This window comes from Dama dama, chromosome 19, assembly GCF_033118175.1.
Source record: "Dama dama isolate Ldn47 chromosome 19, ASM3311817v1, whole genome shotgun sequence".
Classification (NCBI taxonomy): domain Eukaryota; kingdom Metazoa; phylum Chordata; class Mammalia; order Artiodactyla; family Cervidae; genus Dama; species Dama dama.
Genome location: NC_083699.1, coordinates 27,193,940 through 27,210,497, shown reverse-complemented (window position 1 = coordinate 27,210,497; position 16,558 = coordinate 27,193,940). Strand labels below are relative to the sequence as shown.

The 16,558-nt window shown below is 35.4% G+C and overlaps 1 protein-coding gene across 4 annotated transcripts in view; it reads right to left on the bottom strand.

The window, feature by feature from the left end:
• NAALADL2 (N-acetylated alpha-linked acidic dipeptidase like 2) overlaps window positions 1-16,558 on the bottom strand; it is a 1,498,179-nt gene that overhangs the window by 1,391,916 nt on the left and 89,705 nt on the right. The gene's annotated exons all lie outside the window — the stretch shown is intronic.

Here is a 16,558-nt window from a genome sequence, read left to right as displayed (position 1 = left end):
GCAAATACATTACTATTTCAAAATTATAAATAAATTTGAAGCATACAGATAATATAAGATTTAAAATTATAGTTCCAGCCAAGTCTAGATATTTTATACCCTACTCTGATTTTTTCTTATATTTAACATATTATTTTTAAATGACTTTTGCTTTAAATTAATACTTCAAAATCTCTTAGACTCTACTATTTCAAGTGATCCAAAAATAGCACTATTTCAGTACTACAACTCTAAGGCTATTGGTATTCTAAATTACAAACTAATTAATATTTTTCTCGCACACTCTCAAAGCATGAAACTTGTATGAATAGATTTAATCATAAAACTTCAAGTACTGGTACTTAAAAATGTATCCTCATGTAATGTCTAAGAGCTCATCTAAGTAGAGAATGATAAATGCAATTTGTTAAATATGGTACTGAAATTACAAAGATACAGTTCCAAAAGATAAAGTCCAGTTGTCAACATACAATATTCAATAAAATGCATCTTTTAAAATAATTTAGTAGGTATCTTTTAAAATCAAAAATTCAGTTACAGTACTTATTTTCCATGTAGCTCTAGAAAAAAATATTTTCAAAATAGAATTAAAGAATTTTCAAAAAGTGCCAAAGAAGTTTTGAATAAAATATATGTCCCAAAACACACTTAAAGAGCTAGACTTTAATTCCAATTAACTAAAAAGAAGAATGTCAGTACAGGATATATAAAGTACTAAATGAAATAATACAGCAGCACCATAATTCTCCTTCAAGAGTGATTGAACACATTTTCTATCAAAATGATCACTCATCTTCAGTGGAAATGGCAAATTGCTTTATTTTATTCTGTCAGACGGTGTTCTTTAAAATAGTGCTGTTTGGGAGCTTCTATCTCAATCATGGCTTGAGCAAGGACAAAGAGATATTCTTCTGTGTTCTAGACCAGATTGGTACATGAAAGTGGACCAGGAGACCCAAAAAAAAAAAAAAAATTACCATTTACCAAGTAGCCTCTAAGTACTCTGAGACAGAGAGACAGACAGAGAGAGAGAGAGAGACAGCCAGAGAAGGGGCCACAACTGCTAGAGCAAGGCAGAAACTAATGTTCTAAAGAGGAGGGATAAAGTCTCCAACAGCAAAAGTCAGGCCCCAGGTGAACAAAAAACACCAAATGCAATTACAAAACCATCAATGAAAATATTAAGAAAGAGTTTAATAACTATGTTTCTAAAGTGTGTTGAGTGACAGAATGAGTGAATTGCTCCATGTTCATACAACAATTACCTGTCTAACATTTATTGAGCAACTCCTATTTATGGAGCCACAGGTTCCTACTGAAAAATGTCAGTAACTGCCTTCAAAGAACATCCTATGAAGTAGCTAGAAGAACTATTTAATTTCTTTGATGTGTTCGCTGTACAGACATTTACAAATTAATTATTCTCTCTGAGTTATTGTGCCCTCCTCTGTTAAATGCAGATTAAATACTTGTCCTGTCATCATTCATATCCATTGTCATTAAGGCCACACGATTCATAATTCAACTTCTCTCTTTGACTTTCCAACATACAAGACACAACTTTATGTTTAGATGTGGAAATTATCTAAGTAGGAAAAATTTAAACAGAAATAACCTAAGTGTAATAGAAGCTTCTGAACCTCATCTATAATAAATCACCACTGGGGGCTAGAGGAAAAAGTAATTTAAAAGAATCCCACTGATCTGTATAGATTAATGGTAACGATAACCCTGTATGAGAGACAGCAAAAGAGACACAGATGTACAGAACAGTCTTTTGGACTGTGTGGGAGAGGGCAAGGGTAGGATGATTTGGGAGAATGGCATTGAAACATATATGTTATCATATGTGAAACGAATCACCAGTCCAGGTTTGAGGCATGAGACAGGGTGCTCGGGGCTGGTGCACTGGGATGACCCTGAGGGATGGGATGGGGAGGGAGGTGGGAGGGGGGTTCAGGATCGGGAACACATGTACACCCGTGGCAGATTCATGTCAATGTATGGCAAAACCACTACAATATTGTAAAGTAATTAGCCTCCAATTAAAATAAATAAATTTATATTAAAAAAAGAAAAAATCTATTTAAAGCTCTGATTCTAACAGAGAATTAGAGATTGTTTTTAATACTATCTAGCATATCTCACTATTTAAGAGAGAAGAAAATTGAGATTTAGAAAGGTAAAGGTGATTTTCTCAAAGACATAATGTGTTAGTGGTAGAGATAGAATGTGGATTTCAGGAAGGTTCCTGACTTTCCCGGAACTGATAAAAGGCTCCCTGTGCCTAGACAGTTTGTAGAAGTAATATAGGTATGGCTGAATTCCTGCTTTTCTTCTATAATTTTAGTACATGCTAGGCAGAAGGAGCCTACATGACCATTTCCCCTAAAACCCTGGGTACTGAGCTTCTAAGAAGGTTCACTGGTTGACAACATTTCACATTTGTCACAACTCATCATGGAAGAATCACTGCTTCCTGTGTGCTGACTACACTGGGAGAGAACTCCGGAAGCTTGTGTCTGGTTTCTCTCAATCTATCGATCCATGTGTTTTTCCTTAAAAAAAAATAAATGAAACTGTTAGTCTGTCAGTTGTGTCAGGCTCTTTGCAACCCCATGGACTGTAGACTGCAGGCTCTTCCATCCATGGGATTCTCCAGGCAAGAATAGTAGAGTGGGTAGTCATTCCCTTCTCCAGACCCAGGGACCTAACCCAGGTCTTCCACATCGCAGGCAAATTCTTTACCATCTGAGCCACCAGTGTTTTCTTAAACTGTAATAAATCATAGCCATTCATCTGACCACATGCTGAGTCTTCTGAGTCCTTCTTAGAGAATCGTCAAGCCTTGTGGTGATATTGAGGTCCTTCTGACAAAGGAATATTTTTAAAAGAAATACAAAAATGCTTCACTTTTTTATGTACTAGCTCTCCCACCAATAGGGGTACAAACTCCTCCAGACTCATACACCATGACATTAGAAACCAGCTAGTGAATAGATGAAACTATTTCTCCATAGGCTAATATGAAAAATGAGCAAAAATACATGATATATTTACTAAAAACCTAGTGAAGAAGTACATCTTAAAGGATTCTACTGTAATTTTTTTTTTAAAAATCAAGAAAGTGATCCTCAGAGTTTAAAAAGATACTCCACATTTTAACAGAGAAATCTTTCTTATAATGTTAATCAAAGATAAGGATAACATTAATAGAAATGAGATATTAAAAAAATTCATGAGATATTGCATGAGATGAAACCCCTGAAAAAAAGTTAAATGTCCTATATTCACAATGGGAATATTCATAGTAGCCTAAAAATAAATTTGCATTTTTGAAAAGCCAATACACAAGGTTTATTTTGCTGGTAGGTCTATGATTTCAAGAAAGTCATGATTAAGAAATCTGAGTCTCTATTGGGGGGGTTAAAAAGGCCAAAACACAATATAATTTATAACATGTTTTGAACATAATTATTAAATCTTATTGTTTTCTTTGGCTGCTCTGCATAGCTTTTGAAATCTTAGTTTCCCGACCAGGGCTTGAATCTGCACCTTTGGCAGAAGTGTGGAGTCCTAACTACTGGACTGCCAGGGGATTTCTATTGTTATTAATATCTTAAGAAATATAAAAATATGTGACATCAAAGATTGTTTTATAATGTAACTACAGATTGTTATGGAATCAAGATACATTTCTATACTATACATTTTATAATCCATAAAAATTATTCAATTTATGGATCTTTTCTTTTTAAAAACACATACTCTAAAAAAGGGAGTTTCACAAATATCATACCTTTTTTAATGTAAATTATTTCTTGAGGAAAAAATTACACAACTCTATAGTGGTTTCTTATAAATTAAGAAAGATAACATTTGGATTTAAAAGCCAGATTAATATTTTCTAAAATTGCTACTACTTTATTTTCTTAACCAAGAGAATGCATTCTTTTTTATTTTAGAAATAAGACAATGTTTTTACAATGGAAAAGAGCAAGAATGTTATCTATTTTTCCAATGATATTAAATATTCAAATAGGAAATGTTAATATTGAATGGTAAGGAGAAAAAAAACACAAGTGTGATACATACTTTCTACCTATGTGAGAAAATTCAGCATCAGTCTCCTAATATATTCAGAATATTTTTTTAATAAAAGGATAAAACATAACAGCAGAGAGAAAACTCTTGTAGGTTGTGAATCATTCCACTTTATTCTAAGAGACCTTTAACCTCAGTTGCAAAAGAGATTCCTTTTCCTGACATCTGAACTGAAATTGCTCATAATTCCACATGGAATGCAATCACCTATCACCTTAAATTTGTATTATATAAATAGGAAACCTTATATAACTACAGTTGCCTGATGACAGAGAAGATAAGCTATTCAAAATAAAAGTGTGATATAGGAAAGACAGAAAAAAAAAAAGTTATGTGAAGACCTGTGAAGAAGCCTATAGTGGCTTGGGCTTAAATAAGACAAGGCAGGAACTACCTCTGGTTCCTTTTGTCTCTTGAGCTTCTTCATCAACCACGAAAGTCAATCCTTTCCTCAAGAAATCTCCTTTTCAACCATATTGAATCATAGTATTCAATCATGGTATAGTTCTTTTTTTTTTGAAGAAGGTTGGTATGCTTACTGGTTAAGATAACAAGCTTTGAAGCCATAGATACTTAGCCTTAAATCTTGTGTCTAAGTCTCAGCTTCTTTATCTGTAAAAGATATTCACAAGATATTAACTAAATGAGAAAACTATGATAGATATGATACCCTTTTATTTATAGATAGAAAGGCTAAATAAGTATGAGTGGCAAAAGAATGGGTGATTTTTCTTGATTTTTTTCCCTCTGGGGAAAATATAAATATTTTAAGAATAATTATAAAATATGTAAAATATACTGTGGCAATTACATCAACTGTAAAATATCATGAATTACATTGGTTCAGATTATTTTAAGGCATAAAGATTTCCATTGTGCATGTAAAATACAGCATAGAGAATACTATTAGCTAAATTAAGATGAATAAATTTATCAGTTTTCATTGCATTTGAGGACAGAAAATTGCCTAACATTCATCTGAGGGCCACATCTTCAAATGAAAAACAAAAAATCACCCATTACTAAAAAGAATGTACCTAGAAAGCCCAGACTGCTTGTTTCCTGAATTAATCACAAGAAATGGAAAATGAGTAATCCCAAACCACATACACTCAAATTTTTCAGGAACAGATGAAAGTAAAGGAAGAATTTATCTTTTTCTTAATGTGCTACTTAAAGTATTATGGAGCTAAATGTTCTAGATGAAGATAAATACATCAAATTCAAGGATATTATTAGAATTCATTAAACCTAATTCCCACCTAAACATAAGTGGAATGAATTAAGATACAGAACTAAGTTTTTCATTTTCTAAACTTAATGAATACATAAGTATTTCCAGTAAGCATCAATATGCAATTATCTTGCTTAATTATTTTTTTCTTATCATAAATTTTGGCACCTTGCAGTGTGCACTCATTATAGTCCATAATGCATTTAAGAACAAAAATGCAGTTTTTTATAGCTTTACAGTCTAAGAAAATACAGTCACTTCTAGTTTTCTTCCACATAAACCATTACACCTTCTAGGAGTTTCACTGACCACATAAGTAACCTAGATTTCTTCTACATCATACTCAACTTAGGTTTTCAATTATTATAATGCTAGACATATCACAGGCTTCCATAGTAGCTCAGCTGGTGAAAAATCTGCCTGCAGTGCAGGAGACCCGGTTCAATTCCTAGGTCAGGAAGATCCCCTGGAGAAGGGTTAGGCTACCCACTCCAGTATTCTCAGGCTTCCCTGGTGGCTCAGCTGGTAAAGAATCTGCCCACAATGCAGGAGACCTGGGTTTGATACCTGGGTTGGGAAGACTCCCTGGAGAAGGGAAAAGCCATCCACTCCAGTATTCTGGCCTTGAGAATTCCATGGACTGTATAGACCATGTGGTCACAAAGAGTTGGAACTGTGTGACTTTCATTTTAATTTTGACATATCACATCTTCCATTTTGATCATTTAAATGCATTTTTGTCTCCCCCTCAGAAGCACACACAAGTTTTAAAATCTTATAAAGGCAAAGAAATTGCCTTGTTTATTTTTGTACTTCTAACAGTATATACTCTAAACATAATATTCAGTAAATGCTGAATAAACTAGATTGGGGGAAATTCATGTAAAACCTATACTTAGATACACAACATTCTGCTATTTACTAAAAGCATCACCTTCAGCAAAACACAGCTTCTTAGCATGTCAGGATCATCACCTGTAACGTACGTATGGTAGCTACCCACTTGGTCCCCACATGTGCCACAGTAAGTTAAAGTTTGTGAAGACACTAGAGGATAGAAATGCCGGTGTAATGTATCCAGTGCCAACAGCTCCTTACATTATTGATTTTTAGTAAAAACTTGAATATGACTCCACTAGAAAATTTTTTATCTATACATCCATTTAAAACTTTTAAGTCAAATAAATGTTTGTCATCTGGAATGTGAAGTTAGTAATTATTAATAAAAAACTGATATTTTATTGTACAAAGAGCAGAGATTTGGAAGTTACAAGATCAGGCTTACATTTTTACTCCATCATTTACTAACCACAACAGTTAACCTCCCATATAAGCTGTATATAGGACATGCGAAGAATAATAAGATGCCCCTGAGTGCTTTAGGAAAGATTGAATATGTTGTATAACAAAGTGCTCTACCAAACTAAAAGGCATTTCAAAATTTTGCATTATTAACTTTTACATATTATTAGTAAATAACTGCAAGTTATCACTAATCATAATAGCCTTCACTAATATAATGGCTACAGGCTTCCCTGGTAGCTCAGCTGGTCAAGATTCCTCCTGCAAGGGAGGAGACCCAGGTTCGATTCCTAGGTTGAGAAGATCCACTGGAGAAGGGATAGGCTATCTACTCCAGTATTCTTGGGCTTCCCTGGTGGTTCAGAAGATAAAGAATCTGTCTACAATATGGGAGACCTGGGTTTGATCCCTGGGTTGGGAAGATGCCCTGGAGAAGGGCATGACAACCTACTCTAGTATTCTTTCCTGGAGATTCCCCATGGACAGAGGAGCCTGGAGTACTACAGTTTATGGGGTCACAAAGTGTTAGACATGACTGATCAACTAAGCACAATATAGTGGCCACTATGTGCAAGGCACTAGGATGTTTTCTGTATGTTTTTGATAACCTTTAAAACAACTATAAAAGATGAATAGTATTGTTCTCATTTGAGATAGGAGAAAAATAAGACTCAAGATACTTTAGGAACTTATCCAAGTATACCTAAGGTAGTAGTGGCAGAATTTGAACCAAGGACCATGGATGCTAAATCCTAATGTTTTTCCACCACATCAGACTTTCAAACAGAGTTCAGGCATCTCTCCCATTGAATGTCATTATTACAGAAATCAGACATAAAAAGCTAATCTTTTTTTCCTGTTGCAATGAATAGGAAATAGTACTTGTTACATAGGAGCCTGGTAGGCTGCAGTCCATAGGGTCACTAAGAGTCGGACACGACTAAGCAGCTTCACTTTCACTTTTCACTTTCATGCACTGGAGAAGGAAATGGCAACCCACTCCAGTGTTCTTGCCTGGAGAATCCCATGGACAGAGGAGCCTGGTGGGCTGCCGTCTATGGGGTCACACAGAGTCAGACACGACTGAAGCGACTTAGCAGCAGCAGCCCCAACATGATAAGTTTTATAAAATACATTAAAAATCTAAGTGATAAACTATCATATTGGGATATAAACTGCTGAAAACATTGTTTGGTGATCATCAAGTGATTAACATGTTAGTTGGCAGATGGCAGATTTAGATGCAGCCGCATGGCCTCCCAGCATCAGCCACACTCAAGCTCACCACTGAGGCTGATATGGAATGTTTTCTGTAGAGGCTGTACCTGATCCTGACACCCTCACAACTATATCTAGTCTCTACTCAAACATTACTTTTATTAAAAGTCATGCACTGAATTTACATAAATATTTTTTTCTATATAAACATTAGCTGAAAAACTTATTTGAGGACCGTGTATAAAAACCCATAATGTCTGGTGGGCTTCCTTCGAGGCTCCGTGGTAAAAAATCCACTTGCCAGTGCAGGGGACATAGGCTCTGTCCCTGATCCTGGAAGATCCCACGTGCCAGAAGCAACTAAGCCCAGGCGTCACAACTACTGAGCCAGCGCTCTAGAGTCTGTGAGCCACAACTACTGAGCCCACATGCCCAGAGTCCATGCTCCACAACAAAAGAAGCCACCACAATACGAAGCCCACACACCACAGTGAAGAGTAGCCCCTGCTCACTGCCACTAGAGAAAGCCTAGGCACAGCAACAAAGACCCAGTACAGCCATAAATAAATAAATAAATCTTTTTAAAAAAATCCGCATGGTCTGAGAATACCAGCCACACATTAACCATTAACCATACATTAGCCATTAACTGTATGTTATCCTGGGAGATGTTTTATAAGGAGCACCTTATATATCAGACATCAGTACAAAAAGTTGGTGCATTATTATCATTAAATAATGCATCGAAGGAAAACTGAATGAACTCATTTCTGTTTAAAGTCAAGGACAGTTGCAAAACATTCACACTGACATTTTGGCAAAAATGAAGAAAGTATGTAATAATAAAACACACATATGCTGGAGAGTCCTTTATTATTCAAGTCATGGTTCTTATAAGCAATCCAAAGGTGATAGATAAAAATATAGAGAACTAAGCAATATTCATTTTATCATATACATTTCATGATATTTTAAATTGCTGTAAAGTATGTATTGGATTCTTTGCTTACCTAAGGGAAAACGTGAATGTCTGCCCCAGAAAGAGGAACAACCCAGTAAAATTTCCTTTTTAAACAAAATATTCAATTGGACACATGGTAACTAAGCATATTGTAAATACTTCCTAAACCTCACAATTAAAGACTTAGTTGAATCTCTCCCTTTATCCTGAATAACAGAGATCAATGGTTCAAAAGAGAAAGACCTTCAATGCTTTATTGTATTCTTTACATAAACTAAATTTTGTTTAAATTATCCTTTCTTTTCCTGTATGCAGAAAAAAAAAAGAAAAATTGTCTTCTTAACAAATGGAAAAGGTATTTTAGCCAATAGAGAACAAGTCAGAGGCTATCATTTAATCCTCTGTGTTGCAGGATGAGTTAATCCTCTGTGTTGCAGGATGAGACCATTAGAAAACTTTTTCTTTTTTTGAAATGTAGACAAACTAAACCTGGGGGCCGAATCAGAACTTTAAAATGATTACAAAAGGGGAAAACAGAGTCACATCTAGGATTTGGGGACAGGAGGAACCAAAGTGTGTGACAATTCTGAGGCAGATGGGAAGCTGTAATTAAGAAAGTCATTCCCCCCAGGTAGTGAGGCTGCTTATTCGGTCAGCCTCATTTCAGTGTAGGAACTGGCAAAGTTATCTAAGTCAAACCTAAAATAGTGAAGTTAAAAGCATCCTTTCAACATTGTAAACTAACAAACATAATAATTATTAATTCAGTTAGGCCAAATGTAAGATTCTTTAATCTGTTAGGGGAAGTGTCAAAATTAGAAAAATCTGTGTCATTTAATTTGCCGTACTTCATAAATGAAGCCGTCCTGAAGATACGCCTTGCCTCTGACCTTAAGCACTATTTTTACTTTGCTGCATAATAGCAGCAACCTTCCAAACTTCTTTCTGTTCATACAGCCAATACCAGCCAATATACTTTATAATTCCATCTTTTAGTAGAGTAAGCAAGGTTTTAGCTCTTGGTTGCTTACTGAACGTTTGCATAGTGATCATAGAAAAAATAAAATACAGGTTGCAATTTCTCTTAAATATTCAGGAACACAGTATCTATCTCCCACCCTTAAGAGAATTAATTATTTAATATGGCCAAATTATCTCTGCTTTGAAATTTTAAAAAACACCTATTTTAAAATATTCATTAAAATTATCTACAGAACTGGTAATGCTGCTTATGTAATTTCCATTCTAGAATTCAGTATAGCTGAAATTCATCAAAGTGTCAGTACGGTCAGCCCCTGTATCTGTTGGATGCTCATAGACAGGGAAAGTGAGGTATTATGCCATATTTTATATAAAGGACTTGAGCATCTGTGGATTTTGGTATTCATGAGGGTTCCTGGATCCCAAGGAAACCAAGGGATAACTAGAATACCTTGATGCCACCTATTTCACTCCTCTTCAACATTATAGCTTCCTTAATTCTTACTTCCATAAAGATTTTTATAGATAGTGCAAAGGGAGCCCAGGTGTTTAAAATCACTGCAATTAGTAAATAAATTACATGAAATGACTGTTTACCTAGAAAACTGCCTAAAAGCTAGGCCAGTATTAATTACAGGTTATCAGGATGGTTTTTCCCATTATAATTTATTCATAAAATCCAGTTAACACATATTTAACTTTTTTCATATATAACTTTTGTCACTAGGAAATCTTTAATAGATTTTTACAAGATATTTCAGAAATTAGTTTCAATTGGTATATGAATAATATTTAGAGATGATCTATAAATAAAAATGCACAATTTAAAATGTACATTAGTGACTTAAATAAATCATACATATGAGAATGCAATGATGACTGTTTAAGGTATAAAATATGAGAGGATGGTGTTAGGAAATAGAAGAATGGGGTGATAATATAACAGGAATCGGCCCTTTTAGGAAGCCCTTAATAACAATACAGTGCAGACAAGAGCCCAATTCTGTCCCATTAGTACTATCCGCAGATAGTTATATGAAGGCAGGGGAGAACCAAAGAACCCTTAGACTCACTTATTCTCCACAGCAAAGAGCCTTCAAGTATTTTTAAAGACACATACTTTTTTATTATTAAAAAAATATGTAATTATTTTAGGAAATTTAGAAATTACAGAATAGCATCAATGAGAAAATATAACTTGCCTATAATCCCAGATGCTAGAGGAAAATACGGCTTGCAGTTTGGCATACTTTCTTTCAGTCTTTTTTCTATGCAAATGTACAAGAATTTTAACCTACTTTGCACTGCACTGTGAGTACAGTTTGGCATTCGGCTTTTTCACTTAACACACCAGATATTTATTATTTTAAATGCCCTTTGAAAACACCATGTTTAACAGGTACATAATAATTCCATCATATGCTACTGCTGCTAAGTCACTTCAGTCGTGTCCGACTCTGTGCGACCCCATCCCTAGGATTCTCCAGGCAAGAAGACTGGAGTGGGTTGCCATTTCCTTCTCCAATGCATAAAAGTGAAACGTGAAAGTGAAGTCGTTCAGTCATGTCCGACTCTTCGCAACCCCATGGACTGCAGCCTACCAGGCTCCTCCATCCATGGGATTTTCCAGGCAAGAGTACTGGAGTGGGGTGCCATTGCCTTCCCCGAACTCCATCATATAGTTGTATCCTAATTTTTTTAAAGTCCTGCCATTGTAGGAATTTTGGTTGTTTCTAACTTTAAGTTTGCATATTTAACAATGAACATAATAATTTTGAATATTTACTTGTAGTTTTATCTACACCTCTGTTTTTCTTCTGTGGGAGAGATTTCTAAAATCAGTTGTGTAGGTCAGAGGATTTTTTAGGCTTTTTAAAGATATTGATATATATCACCAAATTGATATATATTAAAGGCTATTGATATATATTACCAAACTTTTAAAGGCTATTGATATATATTACATTACCAAATTATTTTCTCAGAAGGATATACATATTTTTATTAAATTTTACAGTTTATGAAGGTGGTTCTCTTTCCACTTCTGGCTTTATGTTTCAAGAATATGGTAACATTAGCAAAGTACCAACTGAAGAAGCATTTAAATTGCTCTGTAAATTACTAGTCCAACATTCAGGTTAAATGCTATAAACTGAAAGCCTACAAGAGGACATTTCAAATGCATTTACACTTATGTTAAGCTGTCTTAACTTAACATAGGTGTGATTTTTCTTCACAAAATGCTACCATAATGCCACTTGACACAGAACTGTAGCTACAGAGGGAAAAAATTAGACAATGATGTCTTAGAATGCAAGATTTTGATTCACATAGACCTAATGAGATATGTAACCTTGGAAAACTAATTAGTCCCATTTGATTCTGTTTCTTCAACACTAAAATGGGAAAAATATCTACTTTTCTGAGTTGTTATAAAATGTACTATATGTAAGGAAATGGCAACCCACTCCAGCATTCTTGCCTGGTATATCCCATGGACAGAGGAGCCTTGCAGAGTCCATGGGATCACAAAAGTCGGACATGACTTAATGACTAAACCACCACACACACATATAAAATCATCAGTTACTGACAATGAAAAGTCTTGCTCGTCACCATCCTATGGTGAAGCTCACCAAACCTCATCTAAGCATATACTTATCAGCTTTTACTGTTTATTCTTAAAATAGATGTATAGGGATTTTAAATATGTAAAGAATGCTTCCAACATAAAAACAGACAGCAAAAAAAAAAAAAAAAGAACCAGGAGGAAACAGACTGTGCAGAGTGAGAAATATTTCAACAAAATAAAATTAATATAGTGCAGCATAAAACAGGAACAGAATATCATAAAATAGGAACAGTCACAGAATATAGTCCCTAAAAATTAAGAAAATAATAAAAAAGACAAAATCAAAGAAACCACCAGAGATGAAAAAAATGGAAAGTAACAGAAGAAAAAAAGTCAGAGAACTAATCCAGAATAGCCAGCATTGTTTTTCAATAGATATGATTGAAATAAAGAGGAAGGAAAATCACAGTAATATTACAATAAGAAAAATGCCAAACTGAAAATTCAGATTGAAAAGGCACATGCGTGCATGCATAGTTGGTTCAGTCATGTTCAACTCTTTGGGACCCTATGGACTACAGCTCACTAGGCTCCTCTGTCCATGGGATTCTCCACACAACAATACTGGAGTGGGTTGCCATTTCCACCTCCAGGGATCTTCCTGACCCAGGGGTCGAACACACGTCTTTTATGTCTCCTACATTTACAGGGAGGTTCTTTACCACTAGAGGAACCTGAGAAGCCCTTGAAAAGGCACATAGATGTCCAACAAAGAGATCAAAACTTTCTTAAGAAAAAAAGCACCTACTACTAGAGTAACAGGCCTCTGACTTCAGAAAGACTACTAGAAAGAAGAGGTTTCAGGACTCTGACAGGAAGCAACCTATGATCATCCAAACCATCAGTCAAGCAGAAGGATAAAGTAAGACACATCTAGCTTATGAGGAGACAAAAGACTTTCCCAGGCACCATTTCTTAGAAAATCACTGGAGGCAGAAATTAGATGCAGGTACCACATCCTAATTGCTCACTGCCTTCCTCAGTGATCAGTGCAAAGAAATAGAGGAAAGCAATACAAAGGAAAAGACTAGAGACCTCTTCAAGAAAGTCAGAGATACCAAGGGAATATTTCATACAAAGATGGGCACAATAAAGGACAGAAACAGTATGGATCTAACAGAAGCAGAAGTTATTAAGAAGAGGTGGCGAGAATACACAGAAGAACTATACAAAAAAGATGTCCATGACCCAGATGATCACGATGGTGTGTGATCACTCACCTAGAGCTAGGGGAAGTCAAGTGGGCCTTAGAAAACATCACTACGAACAAAGCTAGTGGAGGTCATGGAATTCCAGTTGAGCTATTTCAAATCCTAAAAGATGATGCTATGAAAGTGCTGCACTCAATATGCCAGCAAATTTGGAAAATTCAGCAGTGGCCACAGGACTAGAAAAGGTCAGTTTTCATTCTAATCCCACAAAAAAGGCAATGACAAAAGATGTTCAAACTACCACACAATTGCACTCATCTCACACGCTAGCAAAGTAATGCTCAAAATTCTTCAAGCCAGGCCTCAACAGTACATGAACCATGAACTTCCAGATGTTCAAGTTGGATTTAGAAAAGGGAGAGGGACCTAGGTCAAATTGTCCCCATGTGCTGGATCATCGAAACAGCAAGAGAGTTCCAGAAAAATATCTATTTCTGCTTTGTTGACTATGCCAAAGCCTTTGGACTGTGTGGTTCATAACAAACTGTGGAAAATCCTGAAAGAGATGAAAATACCAGACCACCGGATCTGCCTCCTGAGAAATCTGTAGGCAGGTCAAAAAGCAACAGTTAGAACTGGACATGGAACCATGGACTGGTTCCAAATCGGGAAAGAAGTACATCAAGGTTGTATATTGTCACCCTGCTTATTAAACTTATATGCAGAGTGCATCATGCGAAATGTCAGGCTGGATGAAGCATAAGGTGGAATCAAGTTTGCTGGGAAAAATATCAGTAACCTCAGATATGCAGGTGACACCACCCTTATGGCAGAAAGTGAAGAACTAAAGAGCCTCTTGATGAAAGTCAAAGAGAGTGAAAAAGTGGATTTAAAACTCAACATTCAAAAAACTAAGATCATTGCATCCAGTCCCAACACTTAATGGCAAATAGATGGGAAAACAATGGAAACTGTGACAGTATTTTCTTGGGCTCCAAAATCACTGCAGATTGTGACTACAGCCATGAAATTAAAAGATGCTTACTCCTTGGAATAAAAGCCCAGACCAACCTAGATAGCATATTCAAAAGCAGAGACATTACTTTGCCAATATCGGTCCATCTAGTCAAAGCTATGGTTTTTCCAGTAGTCATGTACGGATGTGAGAGTTGGACTATAAAAATAGCTGAGCACCAAAGAATTGATGCTTTTGAACTGTGGTGTCAGAGAAGACTCTCGAGAGTCCCTTGGACTGCAAGGAGATCAAACCAGTCAGTTCTAAAGAAATCAGTCCTGAATATTCATTGGAAGGACTGATGCCAAAGCTCTTAATACTTTGGCCACCTGATGCGAAGAAATGACTCATTGGAAAAGCACCTGATGCTGGGAAAGATTGAAGGTGGGAAGAGAACGGGATGATAGAGGTGAGATGGTTGGATGTTATCACCAACTCAGTGGACATGAGTTCAAGCTCTGGGAGTTGGTGATGGTCAGGGAAGCCTGGAGTGCTGCAGTCCATGAAGTCACAAAGAGTCGGCCACAACCTAGCAACTGAACTGACTGACCACATCCTGATACAAAAAAGCAGGAAATATCCCAGAATGACAGTTGTACCAGGCGTAGAAACCATGGCCACAATTGATCAACAGGAATATCTCCAGGCCAAAATCAGAAAAACTTCATTGTAGCCAAAAGAGCATTTTATGAGTTTCATCTGAATCCTTCCCCTTCTTTATTAACTTTTCTCTCTCTTGCATCAAGTTGAAGAGGAGTTTATTTCATTACTATTTCAGAACAGTCTCTAGTTTCCTTTAGATTCTTTGGTTTTTCTCACATTCTAAGGTGAGGACTAAATGCTTTAATCTAGCCTCTATTTACCTTTAAAAATGAAGCCATTCAAGGCCAAACTTTTCTGACAAGAACAAAAAAATTATTGTAAAATGTTATGAATAGCCATTTAATAGATCTTCTATAGAATATTTGGGAATGAATAGCAACAGATATATACAAATTAAGCAAACAAAGCAAAGAGGTTAATGTTTAGAAATATATGTGAAAGAAAAATATCACAATATATGTCTTGGTTTAGAAGTAAATGATATTCATTTATTATTACTAATGTAAAGACAATTTAATTAACAATTGTGATATAACTTTGTAATTTTTTAAAAAGGGATGACATTTTATATGGCTAGATATGAAATCTTAGAAAAATTAATTCTCAATCAACAAAACAAGAAGTCAACAGATAGTATCAACTGTTTATAATCAAGAAATAACTATGTAAGCCTCAGAAAAAGAAAAAAAAAGAACAGCTGAAAATTATTGCCTCCGGAACAGCCTGGAAAGAAATATTAAATGCTATTTTTAATAAAAATGCTACTTTTACATTTTAAGCTCATATGCTATTTAAACTATATTTAGATAATACTTATATAAAATGGTGATTCATTTATTTCATTAACCTAATAAAATGCACCTAAATTTTTGTTTCTTTAGAAGAGAAAGTGGAAGAGGACAGAGAAAAATGGTGAGAAATATTGAAGAAGGAAAGAACGGAGGATGAGGAAATGAGTAAATATGTAGAGTGGCTATAAAACATTGTAGAAAGAAGCTTGCTTAAAATGTTTTCCATTATATGTAGAGGTAATCAAAGTAATTTAACCTGATTGTTAATTACTGTCTCTGGAACATGTTAATTGTTGTACTATATTTGTAAATAAATACCAGTAAAATATGACTTAATTACTTCCACTGTATTTCTTCATTCACTCCCCCATCAATACCCTAATTCAGCCTACTTCTCTTGTGCCTAGATGTCCACAACTCCCTCCCAGCCAAACATCCTGCCTCTAGTCCCCACTCAGGCTCATTCCACAGAAGATCCTATCTTCATAACAGGACTTGCAGCAGTCCAGCATCTCACTGTGAGCACACTGCCTGGCTTTGAAGGCCCTTCCTCGACCTCACATACG